A 7206-nucleotide genomic window follows, 5' to 3' on the forward strand; every position below is an offset into this window, starting at 1 on the left:
AAAAGTCTCCTTTATTAACCAGTAGCCTTTTTCATCTGGTGCTTTATTAACAAGCAAGACGGTCCTGTAACACTCAGGCATTGTTGAAAACGTCAAATGGAAGCCTAGAATCCTCTTCCGTGCAGCTTCACTGCAAAGTATTTGGACGTGAGCCAAATCGTGCTATTCCTACATCTCCATGGGAAACTCAAGGCTTCATCAAGGAAACACAGCATCATTTCTGCTAGTTACAGAAATTGGTGGGGGGGGGGATGGGGTTGAGGGAACATTACGTAGAAAGCAACCCCGATAATCACCTGCATGAGAGCCACACTGGCCGGCAAGCCCCGGTCTGCTCAGTCTCTGCACAATCACAGACTTGAGACCTGGAGGGCAGACACCTGGCACTGCTGACCACCCCAAGGTCATGGCCTCTGCCCCTTCTCTGCTGCCCATCAGGTCCAAGCTTCTGGCAACACCGCCTGCTGCCCCCACTGCCTCATCGACTCTTCGTGAAAAGCAAATGTTGCCAGGATAGCTTATGAGTACATTTGCCAGGAAAGCAGCTCCGATTGACGCTGAAACCCCCTTCTCACACCCCTGGCAGCTCCCTTGCCCCCGGTGTGCACATGCTTGCAGCTCTGACCTTGCTCAGTGTCTCCACAGGCTCTGTCCCCTGGAGAGCCAAAGGCAGACTCAATGTTGAGTCAGAAATACACAAAGAGGGTGAAGATTACGAACTGCCTGCCCCTCAAAACACAGGTTGAAATCCTCACCCTCAATGTGATGCTGTCAGGAGGTCTTTGGGAGGTAATGAGTTCCCGAGGCTGGAGACCCTTGAATGGGATTTGTGCCTCAGAAAGGGGCCCAGCAAATCCCTCACCCTCCCATTGTGTCAGGGCCAGAGAGAAGGTGTGTGCCAACCAGGAAGGAGCCCACACCAGAATCCACCCGTGCAGCACCCTGATCCTGCCTTCCAGCCGCTAGAACTGTGAGAAACAAATTCCTGTTTTTCATAAGCCACTCAGTCAATGATGTTTCGTTACAGCAGCCTGAGCTGCCTGAGATGACGATGCTCACTGCCCTACAGAAACGGCTACTCCCCTCTCCCAGAAAGAGGGGTTTAATTAAAATCCCTGTCTCTCCTCGCGGCCACCACAGATCTCACTCCCCCACCCCAAAAGCCAGCAGTTGCTAGGATTAAAGGAAACAGAGGATTGTTTTAGACCAGCCCCTCCGTATCGATCTGAAGCCTATAACTTTGCCCACTTCCACGGTGGCCGTGTCACTGCATTGCCCATGTCAGCTCTGTGTCTGCACTGGGTCCCAGGCTGTGCACAGACTCTTCTAGCTGCCCATCCAGCACAGCCATTTCCCCTTCTGCTTTGGAGGCTGTCCTTCGATATCGAACTCCCACCTTTCTGCAACCCAAGGCCTTCTGATCCAGACATTCGGGGTGAGCTCAGCCATGTACTGGAGTCCTTGACTCAGGTAACCCAGGCCCAAGGCCTTGGCACCAACGATCTACTGGCTGTGGGGTCTGCACAGCCACTAGCTGTCCCAGCCACACCAGGGCCTGGGAGGGGAGGCAGAGGAACCTGTGAAGCTGCCAACAGCCATACGGGGACAGGGGCCCCTGGGATGAGGGGAATGCCATGGAAGGAAATTCAGAGAAAGAAAGAGCCCCAAGGCTGGACGGGTCATGCCCAAAGCCTACGCTGCTGAATTTTCCAGGTTTCTGAACTCAATCGCTGACCCACACAGCACATGTTTCCTGAGTGCTGACCCCGCGTGCCATTGGATACGGCAATAAGGTAGGACCCCCACCCACCCCTTCCCCGACACATACACAGGCCTGGGGACCCAGTTGGCACCGTGAGCCAGGGAAGGGGGCCATTTCAGACGGACAGTGGGTGCAGCCTTGCCAAAGCCCAGCAGTCACCTGCACTGCCACAGCCAGGCTGAGTCCAGATCAGCCGCACAGAAACCTGACCCTCTCAAGGGCACGCCTGAGCTCATTAGGGACAGACACCGTCTCCTGCTGATCTCCAACACTTTCTCTGCATGTCTAGTTACAAACGGACGACGCAGTCTCGGAAGCACAGCTGTGACTCTGGAGACAGATCCCAGGCCTCCCCCTGCTCCTCTCCGTGGTGCCATTGATGGGGAGGGGCCGGTATGGCCGCGAGGCCGCATACCCACAGCCACCATGCCACGGAGACACGGGCCTTCGATGGTTACTTCTGCCAAAGAACCCTGCTGCGTCTTGGAGCACACCATGGTGGGCGGGAAGCTCCACCCGGAGAAACAGCGATGCTTCTCCCCAGAGCCAACGGAGGGCACCCCCCACCCTGCATGCAGCAGATTACTTACATTCTGGAAAACATCTGAGTTAGTGGAGAACAGTAAAATGAAAAGGTCACGCTAGAAAGTTTAGAAGGTTGTGTGGAGTCTCAGGAGGTCTAAAGATTTCTGAACCAAGACTGCTGTGGGCAACAAGCTTACAGGGAAAGTTTCCACACGGGCCTTCAACAAGCAACGCTCAGCAGGGAGGAGCCACGTTCTGGGCAGAACCTCAGAACAAGAACATCGGACACCACAAAGTCACAACAGAGCCAACAGCAACTGAAATACAGCGCTCTCCTAAGATGTGTGCGTCACCTGCAGAAAGTCACCACACATTAAGATGGGGGAAGAAAAGGATAAGGTTAGAAACAAATTTGAAATTATTTCTGCATACATAAAATTTCTACATCCACTGGCTTTCTTTCTGGGAGTAACAACTTTTACATGAGATGCACATCCCCGTTGGAAGGAGTTTGGGTTTTCCGTGGGCAGAGTCAAGGGCTCTCCAAGAAATGTGAACCTTTTCTCACTCACTGAGCCGCGTGCCCTGAGGCCGTCCTGGCCTGTCTGAGCACCTCCCTGGTTCTGCCTCCAGCCAGCTCCTTCCAGCACTCACCCCGCTGCTCCCAGAGCCTGCACTGGCCCAGGATCTCCTCTTCTGCTGCTGTCAATCTTCCACTTTAGGGCAAATAAGTTGGAAACTAGAAAGTTATAAGACCCCTTAGCTTTGTCTTCTCAGAAAACAAAGAATACTAATTCTACTTCCATGGTTTAATATGTTGCCCCCATCTGCATGTTCATGGATATGTGTTTTTATATATTTTTTAATCAGTACTTATAAAAGCATGCACTGTTGGCTACGTTCAGTTCAATTACATTTGATGTAAGAAGTTTTAATTTCAGTGAATTCAGGCACTCAAAATTTAAGCCCTCTGACATCTATTAATCAAATGGAAAAATGACAGGTAGATATCACAAAAATCAAGAGAAGTGTTTAATATAAATCCTGGACTTTTAGATATTTCCACAAATGTAATGTATACATTAGTACACGACCTTGAGCATTTTCACAACTCTTTGAACTAAAATTCTGTTCTTAACTTTTATTGGTAGATCGACATCCACATGTGATTATAAGCAGCTCAAACATCAGCTCTTAAAAACAACCAGAAATGCTGTGGGCAAATCCCACCGAGCAGCAAATAACGGAACTGCACCCAACAACCCAGGCACCTCCCCTGAGGCATCTGGAACTTGAGGATTACGAGCAGCCTTTGGTTTCTGAGGCACCCGAGAGTGGGGACTCCAACTCCCCAAGTCTAGGAAGGCCTCAGCGATAAGGAAAACTGATCAAAAAGTCATCCCTGCCGGCCCCCTGCCATGGGTTCCCCCCTGCCGGCCCTCAGCCACATGCTTACAGATCTCACTTCCTCTCTGTCCCGCAAAGCCTGACTCCTGATTCCAGCCCTGCTGCTTACTGGGATGTGGCCATGGACGTCAACTGCACCTGCAAGGGGAGAAGCCTGTCAGGATACAGGATTCTGGCCATCCTGGCAGCGCTCAAGCTGATACTGTAACTTGGTAGTGAGTTACTTAATGCAAAGGTTTAACTTTGAAAAATTTAGATGTGTGTATTCTAACGGAAATTCTGAATGTAGAACACAGGCCACACCCTCACACAGATGTTGTCTGGCCAGCACTCTTTTGTCTGTCTTTTCAATAGACGTTTTTAAAAGCAGTTTTTGGTTCATAGCAAAATCAAGAGGAAAGTACAGAGAGTCCTCACCTATCTCCTTTCCCAGCACAGGCACAGCCTCCATCATTCTCCTGCCCTCACCAGACCAGCATGTCTCTACGACCGACAGACCCGCATCAACACGGCACCACCACCCACAGTCCACAGCTCACACGAGGACTCGGCCTGCTGCTGCTCACTCTGTGGGTTTCACAGACGTGGAACGGCATGGATCCCCCATGAAAGCCCCACCTGGAGTTGTTTCCCACCTTCCATATCCCCTATGCTCCTCCCATTCATCTCTCCCTTCCCCAGCCCCTGGCAGCCACTGACTGTTTGACTCTCTCCACAGCTTTGCCTTTTCCAGACTGTGCTGTGGTTGGACTCGGACAGCAGGCAGCCTTTCCAGATTGGAGTCTCACTTAGCAACATGCATTTAAGATCCTTCCTTGTCTTCATGGCTTAGGGGTCCAGTTCTTTTTAGTGCTGAATAATATCCCAGTATCTGACATACCACAGTTTATCCATTCACCTGCTGAAGGGCATCTTGGTTGCTTTCTAGTTTTGGCAATTATAAAGCTGCTGTCAACGTCTGTGTGCACATTTCCGCATGGAAGTAAACTTTCAGCTCCTCCGAGTAAACGGCCAGGACTGTGATTGCTCCTGTGGTTGGAGAGCTTAGTTCCACAGAAAACCACCACGCTGCCTCCTACAGCAGCTGCCCCACTTCCCCCAGTGATGAGTGAGGGTCCTGATGCCCACACACCCACCAGCACGCGGCAGTGTCGGAGTTCGGGTTTTGGCCAGGCCGATGGGTGCACAGTGACGCCTCGCCCTATGACATAAGACGCGGGCCATGTTTCCACGTGTAGATTTGCCATCTGTGTATCTTCTTTGTTGGGGTATCTGTCCAGGTCTTTGGTCCATTTTTAATCAGGTTGTTCATTTTCTTGTTGAGTTTTGAGAGTTCCTTGCACGGTTTGGATAACAGCCTTTCTCAGATGAGTCTTTTACAGATGCGTTCTCCCCGTCTGTGGCCTGCCCTCTCATGCTCCTGAGACACTATGTTTTATATTTTGAAAAACACTTTAGACAGAAGATGGACCTCCCAGCCCACCACGGTTCTCAGTTTGGCCGTGGTCACCACCCTCCCAGCCCTGGTTCCCACCTTTCCACGATCTGCTGGTCCTATGGGTGTCAACCCATACTAAGTCCCTAACATATCTCCAATGATGGCAACGTCAAAGCAGGCAGTTGGCAGGTAGAAAGGAGCTGATGGAGGCCGGAGCAGAGTGTGAAGGCCAGCGGATTCATCCCTCGGGGACCGGCAGGCCTCTCAGATATCCCCCTGGGTCACCTCCCAAATGAAGTACCTGCTTTGGCCGTGGGCAGGAAGCAGGACCTGGCCCAGATCTCAGCATATTTGACCTGGCACGGCATTTACAGGTGAGCCTCCATAACCGGAAACTCGACTCTCTGGGGAGAATGCATTTTCATTATCAAGGCTTTTAGGCTTTTAATTAAGAAACCAAAGAGCAGTGACTGGAGTGAGGATGCAGGGACTCTGGGTGACCCACACGCTCGTTTCCACCTGGCACGAAGGACCCTGGAGTGAGGGTGCAGTGCCTGCTCTGAGTCACCAGCACACTCATCATTTCTACATGAAGAACCCTGTGAGCCTGTCCCAGGACTTTTTAGCCTAGACCTAAAAATTCGCAGCTCAGGAAACCTTCATCATTTTAGGAACCTGAGGAGTGGGCCAGGGGGATCTCACAGAGTGAGGTGCTGTCTATGGGGTCAGCAAAGTGCAGCTGGGGCTTCCCGCAAGCACTTCAGCGAGGCCGTGCACTGGCCCGAGGCTGGTTCCGCCTCCTATCCTCGGTTCTCATGCCCAACCGTGAGGGGAGCCCCCCGCTTCAGGAGCGGTCCCTGGCTCCAGGCCCTAACATCCATGTCCAGGCCCCTGGTAGGGCAGCTTCTACCCCAGGGAGGCTGGGACTGGAGACAGCCTGGAGCTCTAGGCAATCCTGGCAACCACATGCTTCCCGAAGTGGCTGCAGACAAACTCCTGCTTCCAAAACCTGGCACGGGCTGTGTGAGGCCTGGAACGCGGGAGGCGCGATTACCCTCTCATGGTTATCAAGTCAAGTCATAGTCTCTTAGACCTATGTGTGACTGGAAGTATACACATTATGGAAGTGTATATAAATGTGAATACAGACACGCTTATTTTCCTTTTATATACCTTACATATATGTGTATACGTGCATATGTATAAAACATGGAAGAGAAAACCATACTTAAGATTTCAAATCTCAGTCACAAAGATCTCAGAAGCAAATTATTATTCTTAAATTCTAAACAAAGATGTAACATTTTACATTCTTACAAACAAAACATTCTCTATTAGCATTTTATTTTAAAAACTAAGAATGCATTGCACTTTCTCAATTTCGATTTTTAACTCAGCTCACAAAGGCCCCTGTAGAAAGGACTCCGTACCGTGGCAAGGATGGCGGTGGTCACACCTGTGTCCATTTATCCTCTCTACATCTAGCTCCTCTCCCTGAGGCAACAGCACCTCCGAAGTCACAGCCTGGCCTCCCATCTCTCCCCCGTCCCGGGCTTTTTGGCATGTTGCTCTGCTGCACACACCTCAGCAAATACTGCTGATTAGCCAGAATCGCCCAGAAATCTCTTAACCTTGATTCTGGCTGCTTTTGTAATTTGTAATATCTGTACTTCTGGTGTGATTTGAGAAACAACACATTTTAAAATTAGAGAAGATGTGGTTTTTATTCTCTCCTTTCTACTTGCAACCTTGAAAATTCAAGTAGCAGCAAGGGTTTGTTGAAAGTAACTTCCACCAAAGAGAACCTATTACAAAGGTACTACAGAGTGTCAAATAACCACATAGATGTAAAATAGACATGCAGACACAGATATAAAATCCAATGGTTAAACCAAATTGAGAAATGCTTGCCAGTTTGATAGGACTTCTAAAACTTGACATAAATGTTGGCTGAGGGATACAAGATGTTATGAGATGAGTGAGATGCTTGGCCTAGAACCACAGGCTCTCTCCTCTTTACAGCAGAAAATCCATAAGGAAGTCAAATCTGAAAGAACCAGGTACCACTGAATGG

General features: G+C 50.2%; 1 long non-coding RNA gene across 1 annotated transcript; it reads left to right on the plus strand.

Annotated features, from left to right (window-relative positions):
* The first annotated feature begins 607 nt into the window (after positions 1-607).
* Positions 608-6556, plus strand: LOC139361222 (uncharacterized). Its single transcript, XR_011618782.1, has 3 exons — positions 608-1793; positions 2052-2686; positions 3439-6556. It is a non-coding gene; the product is annotated as an uncharacterized lncRNA (long non-coding RNA).
* Positions 6557-7206: the final 650 nt, after the last annotated feature.

The sequence above is a fragment of the Macaca nemestrina genome, unplaced genomic scaffold (assembly GCF_043159975.1).
Source record: "Macaca nemestrina isolate mMacNem1 unplaced genomic scaffold, mMacNem.hap1 Scaffold_106, whole genome shotgun sequence".
NCBI classification, from domain to species: Eukaryota; Metazoa; Chordata; class Mammalia; order Primates; family Cercopithecidae; genus Macaca; species Macaca nemestrina.